The sequence below is a fragment of the Cricetulus griseus genome, chromosome 5 (genome assembly GCF_003668045.3).
Source record: "Cricetulus griseus strain 17A/GY chromosome 5, alternate assembly CriGri-PICRH-1.0, whole genome shotgun sequence".
NCBI lineage: Eukaryota > Metazoa > Chordata > Mammalia > Rodentia > Cricetidae > Cricetulus > Cricetulus griseus.
The window spans coordinates 72,678,310-72,692,063 of NC_048598.1; the positions used below are offsets into that span (position 1 = coordinate 72,678,310).

The 13,754-nt window shown below is 40.7% G+C and overlaps 1 protein-coding gene across 3 annotated transcripts in view; it reads left to right on the forward strand.

Annotated features, from left to right (window-relative positions):
* Cntnap5 (contactin associated protein family member 5) overlaps nt 1-13,754 on the forward strand; it is an 897,862-nt gene that overhangs the window by 177,857 nt on the left and 706,251 nt on the right. The gene's annotated exons all lie outside the window — the stretch shown is intronic.

Here is a 13,754-nt window from a genome sequence, read left to right on the forward strand (position 1 = left end):
ACATGGAGGGATACTCCCTGATCCTAGACACATGGGGGTTGGCCTAGGCCCTATTCCAAAGACTATGACATACTTTGAAGACCCCCCCCCCATGGAAGGCCTCACCCTCCCTGGGGAGCAGAAAGAGTATGGGATGGGTAGGGTGTTAGTTGGGAGGGGGCAGGAAAGAAGGGGAGGGAGAGGGACCTGGTATTGACATGTAAAATAATTTTCTTTCTAATAAAAAAATAAAAAAATCTATTTTACTTTAAAAAAAAAAGACTACATGTTTATTCACAGTGCTACCAAACAAAAGGGCATCTTTTGGCTGTCACAAAGGCATGTTTAATGGACTACCATCCATTGTCTTGACATGCCAAGGTCCTGGGCAACAGCTACAGTTCCCTTCATAAGAAGTCGCAAAGCATTTTAAAAGACAAGATATATTTTTTTAAAAGGTGACAGTAACAAACTAGCAAATGACTGAATAAACATCTTATCCGAGAAGAACTTTGGAGTAAATCCTTTAAACTATCTACCAAAAAATTACAAAACACTTTAGAAAGACCTTTTCAAAAGGCTAAAGAATGGAGAGAAATACAAAATGACAAGTGATATACCATGGTGCCCCCCCAAGGTCATATAACCTTGGCCACACAAGATTCGTTAGACTAACAACTACTACAAGAATCTGTGAGATGTTAATGTATGTAATTCCTTCCCAGACGCCATGCTCTGGAGACAATATTGTCTGTACAATGTTTCTGCCCTATTCTTTGCCCAGCTTCCTCTGTGAAAGAGTAACTGGACACACCCACACCTCCTACAAATCATACTGTGTGCAGAATGGTAGGTGGAGTGACTTTCTATAGATCTGATTGAATGACAGGTAGCTAGAACCTCAGATTTCAAGTCAGTTCATAAGCATCCACATATTTCTTTTGTATATTTTCTCATGTGTGCAGGAAAATGACTATTTAGGTACACACCATGTGGGGACTCAACTTCTTCATCCCTCTCTCTTACAGTCCTTTCCGTAGTGACCCCCCAGTTTCATGTCCTACACACATACAGATATGTATATTTGCTCAAGACTGCAGCACTTGCCTTTCTGATTCTAGATTATTCCACTCATCATGATGATTTCCATATCATCTTTTCATATCAATCATATAATTACTTTTTCTTCACAGCTGAATAGAACTCTGTTGTGTATGGACCCCATTTTCTACATCTACTCTTCTGTTGATAAACATCCAAGCTGCTTCCAAGTTTTGCCCATTGTAAATAGTGCCATGTGAACACAGGTGTGCCTTTCTATGGATGCTAACTTTGATTCCTTGGGAGTTTTTCCTAGTAGTGTAGTTGAATCTTATGATAACCATACTGTTACCTTTATGAGGGGCTTCCATGGTGATTTCCATAGTGGTTATAACTGTCAATATTCCTGCCAACAGTGTGTAAAGGCAACTTTCTCACATTCTCACTAGTGTAGGTGGAGTTTTCTGTCCCACAGCTGCTCTCAAATAAACACACCAATGCTTATATTAATTATAAATGCTTTCCCAAAACTCCGGTCCTCATGTTTGGGGGCAAGCACTTTATAGACTGAGCCATCTGGGTCAGTTTCTTGCAATGTATTTTGCACACCCTAAATGGGTTGTGAATCACAGGCAAGAGAAATAACTTACACACTAGCTTATCTCATTTCTACTCAATTGTCTGACAGCTGCATGCTGACCCTGACCCGATTCCCTTTGCCTCTCCCCAAACACTCATTGACCTTTCTGTCTGGCCCCCAAGTTCTTAAGAGTAAGTCACCATACATCAGAACAATGTGGAATGTCTCCCATGTCTTGCCTTCCTCAGCCTGAGTTCCAGAGTTGACTAGCACTGTGTGTGGAATCAATCCAGTCATTCATCATTTTCAAAGCTCACTCAAGTGTATCATACCAGGAAACAACTTGTAACATCTGCATTACTTGTGGGTCACTCCATCCTCACAGACTGGAGCACTATCAGGTACACTTATCTCTTACAAAGGAGAAAATAGTATCAAAGAGGATCAGTTTCTAATGATTACAGAAATCGTGCCTGTCTGCCTGGTAACCAGAATGTTTTTAACATGATGGGCATTTGAAAAGCAAGTGACAGATCATTTACAGGACTCTGAGCATCGGCTCGGCCCTTTGTGTGTCATCACATTTAATCCTCTCAGAAGCAGCGCTGCTAAGAAAGGCTGGTGTCCTCATTTTTACCAAATCGAACAAAGTTCAGAGAGGGTAAATAGATTACTCTGAAGTCTTCATCCAAAACTTTACTCTTTTCACTTGACACCAGCCTCCTCACGGGACTTGACATCTGGAGCATCTAATAGTGTTTCTATCACTGCACCTCATGGGAGATGCAGACAATGAAGATCAACTGGAGCTGTAAGGGATGGGCCATTGTGATTTAAGGGAAGGTCCACAGCCAGGCAAGTGAGGAATGAAAGTTAAGCAAAAGTAATATTTCACTTCATCTAGGGCCATGCTCTGGTTTCCTTTCTGTTACTGCAATGAAACACTCGGATAAAAAGCCACTTAAGGAAGGAAAGGATTTATTTAGCGTACACTTCCAGGTCACAGTCTGTTATTAAAGAAGGGCAAGGCAGGCACTAAAGCAGTAAACATGTGGGAGCACCCTTTGGCTTGCTGGCTAACTCCCAGGTTTGGGAGCACTAATTACTGGCTAGCTCCCAGGTTTGTACACAACTAGCTTTCTTATCCAGCCCAGGACCACCTACCTGCCCATTGATGAGCCAGTCACAGTGAGATGTTCTCTCTTACATCAATTCCCAATTGCCTGAGATATGCCCACAGGACAATCGGATCTAGGCAGTCCCTCATATGAGACTCTTGTCCGGTGACTCCTGGCTGTGTCAAGTTGACAATTAAAGCTATGTAAAAGAGGCATGAATTTTATACACTTAGATTTGTTCTCAAATATCTTTGAAAGTACAGAAGTGATATTTTAAGATGCACTATAAACTCAAATTAGTAATTTATCTTGGACATGAAAACCAGCTGAGAATTATTTGATTTTTCTTCTGTTCCATTTCAGAGCTTGCCTAATTGAGATCTAAGCCAACTGTAGATCTTTAAAGGAGCTCTTGAGGCCTGTGTTAATGATGTCTGTTGTAAGATAAAATAATCTGCTGTTAACTCACATGTGTATGTAATTCTGTGCATGCTCAAGTCTCTGGAGAAAGTGCATATAAAAATATTATTATAACCATTATGTTTGTTGGGATGCGCAGGGTGAAGGCACTTGCCTTCAAGACTGACAACCTGAGTTCAATCACTGAAACCCACATAGTAGGAGAGTACCAGTTGCCAAAAACAGTGCTCTGACCTCAACATGCAAAAGAAATATATATAATATAATCATTTGAGTTACTCTCTAAAATGGGAGGAAGTTCTCTATCCTTTCCTCATGCCTCCTGGGGGTCCAGACTGAGGCATCTCCATACCTTCCATTCTCAATCTGGATATTTCATTGATCATTCCAAACCACAAAGAGCTATAATCTGAATAAAAGGGGGGTGTCAAATCTCCCCCCACAACACACATAAGTGAAGAGATGCCATCTCAAAATAACGTCTAGGTTTTCCAAATTCTGATTTTGTTGATGACATTTCAATAATGCAAAGCTAAAGAAGAGGTCAGGTGAGTGCACATGATTCTGGAAGTCTTGATAGGATAGTATCAGGGAAGTATGTTACTGAAAGCAAGGGTCTCAGGCTCCACAGCCCTGTCTTCTAGGATTATCCTTAGAAGCCAAAGGAAACTTCTTAGGCTTTTAAGGCTCACTGAACAAGACACATTTAATGTTTAGGACAAAAATTTCCACATTTTTCAAGAAGGCAAACACAGCCTACAGTTGCTTCAGGAGCTGTAGGGTAGACTATTGTTTGACATCTATTCAGCACAGATAGGGTGCCTACAGCAGATCAAAGTGACATTTCCTCTGGAGTTCAATTAGGGAGCCAATGAGTTTCTTGGTGATAGTTCCAGGAGTGTGGTGAAGGGTATGTAGAAGGACAGGATAGCTCAAGAGTGACTGCATCATGGCCAGCCGGGACCAGTGTGTGATTACTCAAGAAAGCTGCAACCCTGGAACTGTCTGCACCACTTGCAGGCAAGTCTGAGAATTTTCCCTCAGGAGATCTGCTGGGTTGTCTAGTCATCCAGCAGGTGTTCATTGTTTTTATAACCTTAAGAGGAGCCCTGTAAAATTTTGTTTCAGCTTCCCAGGAATGTAATATTAGTTTATGCAGGAGTCTTGTGATCATCTCATATTCTTCAACTGAAAGGGAACCCCTACACAAAGTAGACCTAAACCTAAGTTGAAGGTGGTTTCCTTTTTACTACCATAGTATGTCTTGTTGACTCTCTTATGGGATGAATCAGGAAAAATGAGACACTCAGACTAAGCCAGGAGGTAGCTTCATTGCACAACACAGACTCAGCACACTCCTGCCCTAAGGGCTGAGTCCTGAGTTCAGTCACGAGTTGCTTTGTATACCTTCAACTTCCTTTTTCTGTATGTGGTTCAGCACAGTTGTAGTTGTCCTGCAACTTGATTGGTTGATTAATGGAGTTTGGGAATGCATTGGAATTCTCCACCTGTTATATAATTTACCACAAACACTGAAAAGAGAATAAAACATACCTAGGAGCATTTGGTGAGAATGGGGAGGATGTGGCCACAGCTGATGCAAAAGGCCCAGGAAAGGAAGCCCCTGTGATGAACAATGCTATGTCTGTAGCTTGTGTGAAGTCCCAAAGCTAAGATCTGGGAGCTACTGTAAGTTCTTTAATCAAACTTGTAGCTCACCAGAGTTTCTTTGTGGGGGCCCCTATCTTATTGCCCCAGCTCCAGTAGACTCTGGAGGTTCTGCCATTCATGCTCTGATGCTGGTCTCCAGCTTCTGAACAGAAATCCCCAAAACTGGCTTGAATAAAGTTTTAATCTGGAAGTCTTTCCCTTAAACATGTAACTCTTCCTGATGACAAAGAAGTGTGGTTTGGATGTACTCTGACAGTGTAACTCTCCTCAGGAAAGTGTGTGTAGAAATCACTTTTTATTTTCCCATCATTGAGATTGGCCCCTGATTGTCAACAGATGATTTGAAGGGACTGATCTCTTGTCTAGGTGAAGTTCTTCACCATGGTAACCAAGAAGAGTAAAGATAACTAATGACCATGGAGAGATCTGGGACTAATCCCAACTTTGTGACCTGGCACAAGTCATTGAATACTTGAGGGCCCAATTTGCTTATAAAACCAGAATGATAATGCTTCATTCAGTGGTGACAGGGATCACCTGTGACAGTGGCCCATTGTCTGAATTCAGTAACTGGAGCATACAGTTCTAATTAGGGGAGTGAGTATAAATAAAGGAAAGTTAGATGTGGATGGTCATTTTGAGATGGAATGGAATAATTTGGTATGTTCATAAGGAAAATGGGACTTACAACCCCTCTTCATGAACCATGCCTTTGCTCTCCAGCACAGGGATGAAATATATTTGCCTAGTTCTCTGCTGTCATCCCAAGGGGTTGCCAGGTGCCAGAGGTCTGAATCAGTCTGTAAGCGTCCTTTCAAGAAAAGAATAGACGAAAACTAGAGGACAAAAGACCACCAGTATCCTCGGGTCTGTACATACAAGTGTAATTCACGAAACAGCTTCATCAGACACAGTTGGGAAGTCGACATGAATCCAGAATCTGTATATTACCAGGTCCAGTCTTCATGACAAATATGCTTCATGTCAGTAGCCATGTCATCTTCCCTGTCTGTGTTTGCTATACTTACCTGTAAATTGAAGTTTCATTTACAGAAAACATGCTCACACCTGAGTCCAGGGCTACACAGCAGTGGGGTAAAGGAGAGAAAGCAAGTTCCATCTCTGTGAGAGAACCCATCTCAAAATCTAAGCTGGGAAACAATTCAGGAAGACACCTGATGCTGACCTTTGGTTTCAAAGTAAAAGTGCATCCACATGCTCACACGAGTGTGCGTGTGCGTGTGTGTGTGTGTGTGTGTGTGTGTGTGTGTGTGTGTGTGCGCGCGCGGTGTGTGTATGAGTGTGTGTGCGCGTGCATGGGCTCATAAATGAAGAAGCTAGACTTCATTCTGAACACATTTCACAGGTTCTAAAGAAATAGCCTGTGACCTATTTATTTTGATTGTACTTAGAGGAGTCTGTCTGGACTCCTCACAAGTAGATGAAGCAGCATGCTTGTTTTTTTTTTTTTTTTCTTTTTTCCTCACTCTTCTTTTTCTCTTTCAAATCATGACTTAAGCACCTGAGATAGAGCTAACTCTGTTGGAGAAAATACCTTGTCTTCATTCCAGGAGGAAGTGCTTGGCAGGAGATTTTTGAACTATTGTTCCATCAAAGTTAAACTTAACCTTGCTTGGGGTTGGGGTGGGGAAGAGGGAACTCTTAACTGGGTCAGGAAGATGGCTCAGTGGATAAAGTACTTGTCATGCAAGTATGGGGACAGGAGTTCAGAACACTAGAATCTGCAAAGTCCCTGAGTCCCTTCAAATCCCAGCAATGCAGTGATGCAGACATAGGGTCCCTGGGTCTACACTGGGCTGATAGATGAGAAAATGAGTAAATCCACAATCTCTGTGCTCAAAGAGAGGTCCCAGCACAATAACTTTTGTGACAGCCAATATCACATCTGAGCCTCCACATGTGCAGATACACAAGTGCACACAAACATATGAACATATAAACATGCACACACAAAACACACAAGAACAGAAAACAAAATAAAAAGAGAAAAAATACTTGTTAATTTCAAATAAACTCCTTGTCAGGACAATCCATCTTATAAAATACAGTGTTGGAAGTGTATAGAAAAAGGAAGAAGGAAATCAGCAATAAGTGGACTTATATATGACATTACAGAGGATTGGCACATTGGCGTCTCATAATTTTTGTGAGGATAACATGGGGACACCTTGATTATCAGCCACTTCCTCCTCCACAAATCTTGGCTCACCCTTTTGAAACACACCAGTCTCTGTGTTGAGCGATGACATGTAATTTCCCCAGAGTGATAATTGCTTTTCAATGTGCCCTTTCTTTCCTTCATGTTATTTAATGGCTAAAGAATTTCTTAAAAATGGAAGGTATTTAGTGAACACAGTGAAGTGTGCTTTCCTGCTGTTTTTATTTAATCTGTTCATGTATAATTGGAGAGGTTAAAGGAGGAGAGAAAACTAAGGTTTTCTGCCCATAACTCTGACAACTTAAACTTTATTGGTGATTTCAAATTACAAGAGAATCCCTAGACCTGTTCATGTGACATTAACATTTACTGCATTTTATTTCTCATAGCTTCAGCCAGCATTTGCTCAAGAATCACAGTTGTGATTTAGGACAAGCAAGGAGAACATTTTACAAGGGAAAGTAGAACATGCTGAAGCATTTTGCCAGGAACAAGCTTTTTATTTTTAGTCTGTCCCCAAAAAAATCATTATGCAGAGTCCGGAAATGCCTCAAAAATCATTACATTTGAGAAGCAGCAGGTCATTCCAGAGAGCCTGCAGGATGTATGCCATCAGATGGCTGTGCTCTCCATACCAGAGAGCTTTGTCTGCAATGGATGGGCACAACTGGGTCCAGGTCACCCAGATGACCCTCTGTCATCCAGTATGCTGTCCAGCTCCATACTCTGGCCCAGGAAATTTGTGCAGGGTCTTGACTGATTTGTTATTAAAATTAATACTTCAACAAATGGAATCCATTTATTTTCCTTAGATAAACTTTTAACACAATGCATATGAAAGGATACAAACACCAACAGGGGTAGATTGGTGATTTAGATGTAAGCTTTGCCCTGTCTCTTTTTCAGTAAGGAAATTACTTTCTGGGGGCTTGGGGAGATGGTTCCTTGAGCTGTGAGCATGCAGATTTGTGTTAGATTCCCTAACATTCACTTAAGACCTAAGCCAGGCAGTGTATCACTATAACTCCACAGTTGAGGAGAATAGCCTGGAGGATGCCCAGGGACAGGTGACCTGACCAAGCAGCAGAGCCACATGGTGAGTTTTGGGAATAGTGAGAGACTCTCTCAGAAGGAGAAGTTGAGAAGCAAATTCAGGAAAACAACCTCTGGCTTCTACTTGATCCTGTATGCGTGTGCACACCCACACACAGCAAACAAACAGGCATGCACACACAAATAACAGCGATAACAAGATATCTTTCCAAATGAGAGAAAATACTTATTTTGCAACCGCATATAAAATGAAACCAGAGTGTGAGTGAAGACCACTCATGTCTGACGTGATCATTAGTAGTCAATAAACAGTTCTATCATGGACATTAAATACAGAATTTCAAGCCAACATGAGACCTGGTGGTAAAGCAGAAACTTTCCAATCCAACCATCTACACAATTTACACATAACTTATTTAGCAGTCTTCACAGCATATTTTCAACACAGTGCTGTAGTTAGTGGTAACTGAGCCCTCTATGAACAAGGACTGTTCTCTGCTGATGGTACTCACTTATCTTGCTTTGACCATCTCTTGTGAAGAGGACACACCATCCTTTCTGGTCAGAGTGGTTACTACATCACAGAGAAGACAATGGATTTATTTGACTTTTCCTAGTTATCTTCTTAGCAAGGGAGTGGTACCGACAGCTATGAAATTTAATTTACTTTGCATGACTTGCATATTCTTAAGCCTTCCAAGCTCTATATATTCAGACTCTCCTCCTCATTTCTGATACATTTCTTATATCTTTACTAGCAAAATATGAGTTGTTGCTAGAATAAGTGCCTTACACCCTGGGGGATCTCTCATACTTTAGATCCTGTGCTTTCTCGTCTGTCAGACAATGAGCACCATTCCTGGTCCTACCTGCCTGAAATACATTTTAGATCAAATAAAGAAGAATTTATAAACCACACATGTTTGGGTATAGCATTGATCTCCTACACACAGTAAGAAATCAGTCTCCAACCCTGCATGACATGGTAAAAAGAATGTTTTTTTACTGATATTCAGTGATATTTTGTATTTTAATATTTAAAGTGCTTGCTTTGAACAGTAGAATCTAAGTTTGATCAACAAAACCTGAATTAAAAAAAGTTGAAGTCCATGTGAGGTAGAGGGAGCTAGGGAGAGGCAAAGGTGGCAGGGGAAGAGGATGGGAGGGAGAACTGAGGTTGGAATGTAAAATGAAACTTAAACAAAGAGTTGTATGAAATTCTCAAAAAAATAAACAGAATATTATTTAATAACAACTACCACATGTCATTACAATGACACACATATTTTATTCCCGTACTAGGGTCTGCCTGGGCAGGCAGCCTAATGTAATCAGTGTGCCATAGTGAGAACCCGTATCTCAGAAATCAATCTGTAAGGTAGTGGGAACAATACCACAGGTTGCCCTCTGGTCTCCATGTGGATAGGAACACCTACAGTATACCAACATACACATATACCTGTGTGTACACACACACACACACACACACACACACACACATATACACACACACACACACACACACACACACCGACCTACATACGTGTATACTAATGCACACATACACACAGAGGAAGCTGCTCAGTACCTAGATTTTTGTTTCCAATCTAAGAATGCCTTTAGCGTATCTAAAATTTTTCTTGTCATTACTGATCTAATACATGGTGATCCTCACTGTAAGAAGAGAGGAAGACATGTTCTCTGGACTCAAAAAGAGAGGTCACAGTGTGGTATCAAGGAAATAAATGGGCATCATTAGTTAGGTCTCATACTGAGGGGTGTAGCATACTCAAAAACAGCAAGTAAACTGGGAAAAAAGGGGGTCAGGATATAAAATGACCCAGAGTATGATCATGAATGGATATTCAAAATCAAAGAACTAGAATTATATTTTGAAGGTGTGTGGGTGTGTGAACTCACAATAACAGGCTCATAGCATCTTTCATTTCTCTGTTAACAGAGCTCACATTTCCCTGCCATTGAACAGTTAGGAATCTAACACAAGTCCTCATCCTGCACCTTGCCACTTTACTGTTTACAGAAGAGCAGAGATGTGTAGTTTTCAATCCTTTACTGTGCTGGTTTAAAATGAAATGTCCCCCATAGGCTCCCCAGTTAATAGCACTGTTGGTGGAAGCTTAGGGGTAGAGTCTTCCTGGAGGAAACGCATCATTGGAAATGGGCTTTGGGACCTTAAAGCCTCAAGGTGCTTCCAGTCTCTCTCTCTCTCTCTCTCTCTCTCTCTCTCTCTCTCTCTCTCACTCTCTCTGTTCCTGCTTTATGCTTGTGATTGATATGTGTTCACTGAGCTTCCTGCTCTGAAACCATTCCTGACCCTTGCCATGATGGACTTATTCATCCTTTGGAACATTAGGCTAATGCAAACTCATCAATAAGTTACTCTTGCCTATGGTGTTTTACCAGAGCAACATAAAAGTAGCTAATACAGTTATAATATATTGTTTTTATTTATCTCAAGAGAAGATTGGTAGTCATTTAGATGTGTGATCATTTGTCACCTCTTTCTTGAAATAAAGATTTCTTAATTTTAGAAATGTATCTATGAGTTTCCTAGGATGACAAAGCAGACCATCAGCTTATTCAGAAATCTATAGGCAGAGTGATTATCCCTAGAGCACAAATGAACTTGGGGAGCCCATTCCCTATGGAGGGATACTATTGCAGCCAAGATACAAGAAAGAGGGAATAGGCACTCCCTCAAATGATGTGAAGGACTTTGATGGTCCCCCGTGGAGGGCCTCACTATCCTTGGGGAGTAGGTTGGGGGGTGGGTTGGGGTGGGGTCATTGGCAGCATGGAAGAATAAGAGAGTGAGGGAATGGGGGATTGATATGTAAATAAGAGTGCTTCTAAAATTAAAAAAAAATAAATAAATAAAAGAAATCTAGAGGCAGTGCTTCATTCGGACTTCCTTATCAGTCCTCCAGGTTCAGGTCATGTAACTCTGATACAGTTTTGCTTATTCTGCTTACATCTCTATCCCAAATAACAATGTGTTCTTTAGGCTTTGCTGTTTCTTCTGTACTTTTCTATGTTCCCTAATAGGAACCTCTAAACATTGTGCTGACTACCCATCATAGTCACAAAACAAGCATACACACACACACACACACACACACACACACACACACACACACACACGGGGGGGGGGGGGAGAAAGAAAGAGAGAGAGAGAGAGAGAGAGAGAGAGAGAGAGGAGAGAGAGAAAGAGAGAGAGAAAGAGAGATGCTTACTTTGCAAATTGAAATACAAAGAAACTGTCTTTGTTCTTTTTTATTTTTCTTTAAAAATTTCATACATGGATACATTGTATCTTGGTCATATCCATCCCCACCTGCCAGGAGGTATGTTTATTAGTGTAACAGTGGTAAGGCTGTTTATGGATGTAACCAACTGCTCTCTTTATTGTTTTTATGCTCAATGGGGCAAAATTCATGCTGTGTCTGACAAACTGGGCTGTGGAAGAATAGTCTCTAGGGTAGAGCCTGTTGAAGTTTTTGATAAATGGTTATGTTGTCAAGAGCAACATTTATACAGATCAGTGTCTCTCATATCCAGTATAGTGTTTTTCTGCTTTCCAGCTTAGTATCTAAAACACAAAAGAGACAGAACTGATTTTGATGGTTATATTTTAAAGTAAATCATATTAGTACTAGAAATCCATACAGTCATCTTCTTGTATATGTGCAAGTGTGTATGTTTAAAGTATAAAAGGAACTTAAGTGAAATAATAACATGCCAATCAATGGGCTGGACATTTTATAAGATTGTATCTTTGTTATCCCACAAGACAACACATAGTATCAAATCATTTTATACATTGAATTTAAATAATTTCCTGTAGGTTAGACATTAAACTGTAGAGCTAGGAAATGAATTTATCCTGCAATATATATATATATGTGTGTGTGTGTGTGTGTGTGTGTGTGTGTGTGTGTGTGTGTGTGTGTTTGTGAGTGTGTGTGTGTATTCCAAACCATTGGACTCTGCAAATATACAGCACTATCTAACACAAAAACACAAATACACACATGCATACTTGTTCACACACATTTATAAACATATAAATACATACACATGTGCACCCACATACATACATGCACACACACACACACACACACACACACACACACACACACACACACTAGAAAGATAGGCAAACTAGGACCAGGAAAGGAAAAGTATATTTTACTGTGTGTGGTCTGCCATCATTTCCTCATCTTCAGACCAATGAAGGTCAATATTTGTACAAACTCCCAAGATAAGCTTCCTGCATCCACAAGAGAACCATTGGGATTGAACTCTCTAGTGTGCTATTGGTCACCTAGCCAGCTGTCAGCTCTAGCTTAGGATTCAAATCAGGCATTTTTCTGATTCCCACTTAGCAGAATGTAGACACCCAGACTGAAGTGTTTCTCCTGGGAACACTTCTGCCTCATGCATGTGAACTGAAATGACTTTATGGGTGTGCATGAATTGATTGAACAGCACATTTACAACATGGTTTCCTGAGTAACCAAGATTTTCAGTATAATTTACAACTACTCAATGGGAGATCATGATTAGCTATTGGAGGTTTAACCCCATTGTATTAAGAAGAGAACAGGTTCCCACTGAGAAAAATGCAGTTCTAGAAGAGAAACTCCCAACTCTGATGAGAACTGAATTAAAAGAAACAAGGCACTGAAAATGTTTCTCCTCTCTCACGTTTATATTTTATACATGATCATTTGATCATTATACTTTTTAATGTAAAAAGACATCAGCTCTACTTGTAACTTTTTTCTTCCATATTTTCTCATATTTCTTATCATGTTATACTACAACAGCCATTTATGTATTGAACATGCTTATAAATGAGAATATTAGAATTTGAACTCTCAGTGTGTGTATGTGCACATGCATGTTTGCATGCATTCATACAGATGTAGCCATAATATAAGAAAGGTTGAGTTGGAGGAAGAATAAAAGAAAACAAGAATGGAGATACCATAATAGAGGGAAACATTTTAGGTTTACAGAGAAATCAGGCACTAGGGAAATGTCTGGAGATGTACAAAGATGACACCAAGTAATAATCTAAGGAACAGAGAAGCTACCTTAAACGCCCTCCCCTAATAATGAGATTGATGACTGACTTATATACCACCCTATAGCCTTCATCCAGCAGCTGGTGGAAGTAGAAGCAGACACCCACAATTAATCACTGAATTGAACTGGAATCCAGTAGCAAAGAAGAACCAGTGACGGGCAAATGGGTCCAGACCAGGCTGTGAAACCCACAGAAATAGCTGACCTGAACATCAGGGAACTCTTGGTCCCCAGACTGATAGCAGGAAAACCATCATGGGACTGATCCAGACACCAGGAACGTGGATGTCATTGAAGAGACCTTGGAAATCTATGGGGCCCCTTGTAGTAGATCAGTACTTATCCCAAGCATAGGGTGGACTCTGGGAAACCATTCCACATAGAGAGATAATCCCTGAGCCAAAACACATGGGGGTGGGCCTAGACCCTATCCCAAAGGATATGACAGACTCTGATGACCCTCTATGGAAGGCCTCACCCTCCCTGGGGAGCAGAAAGAATATGTGATAGGTAGGGTTTTAGTTGGGGGAGTGGTAGTGGAGGATGGGAGGGGAGGGAACTGGAAATGACATGTAAAACAATCTTGTTTCTAATTCAAATT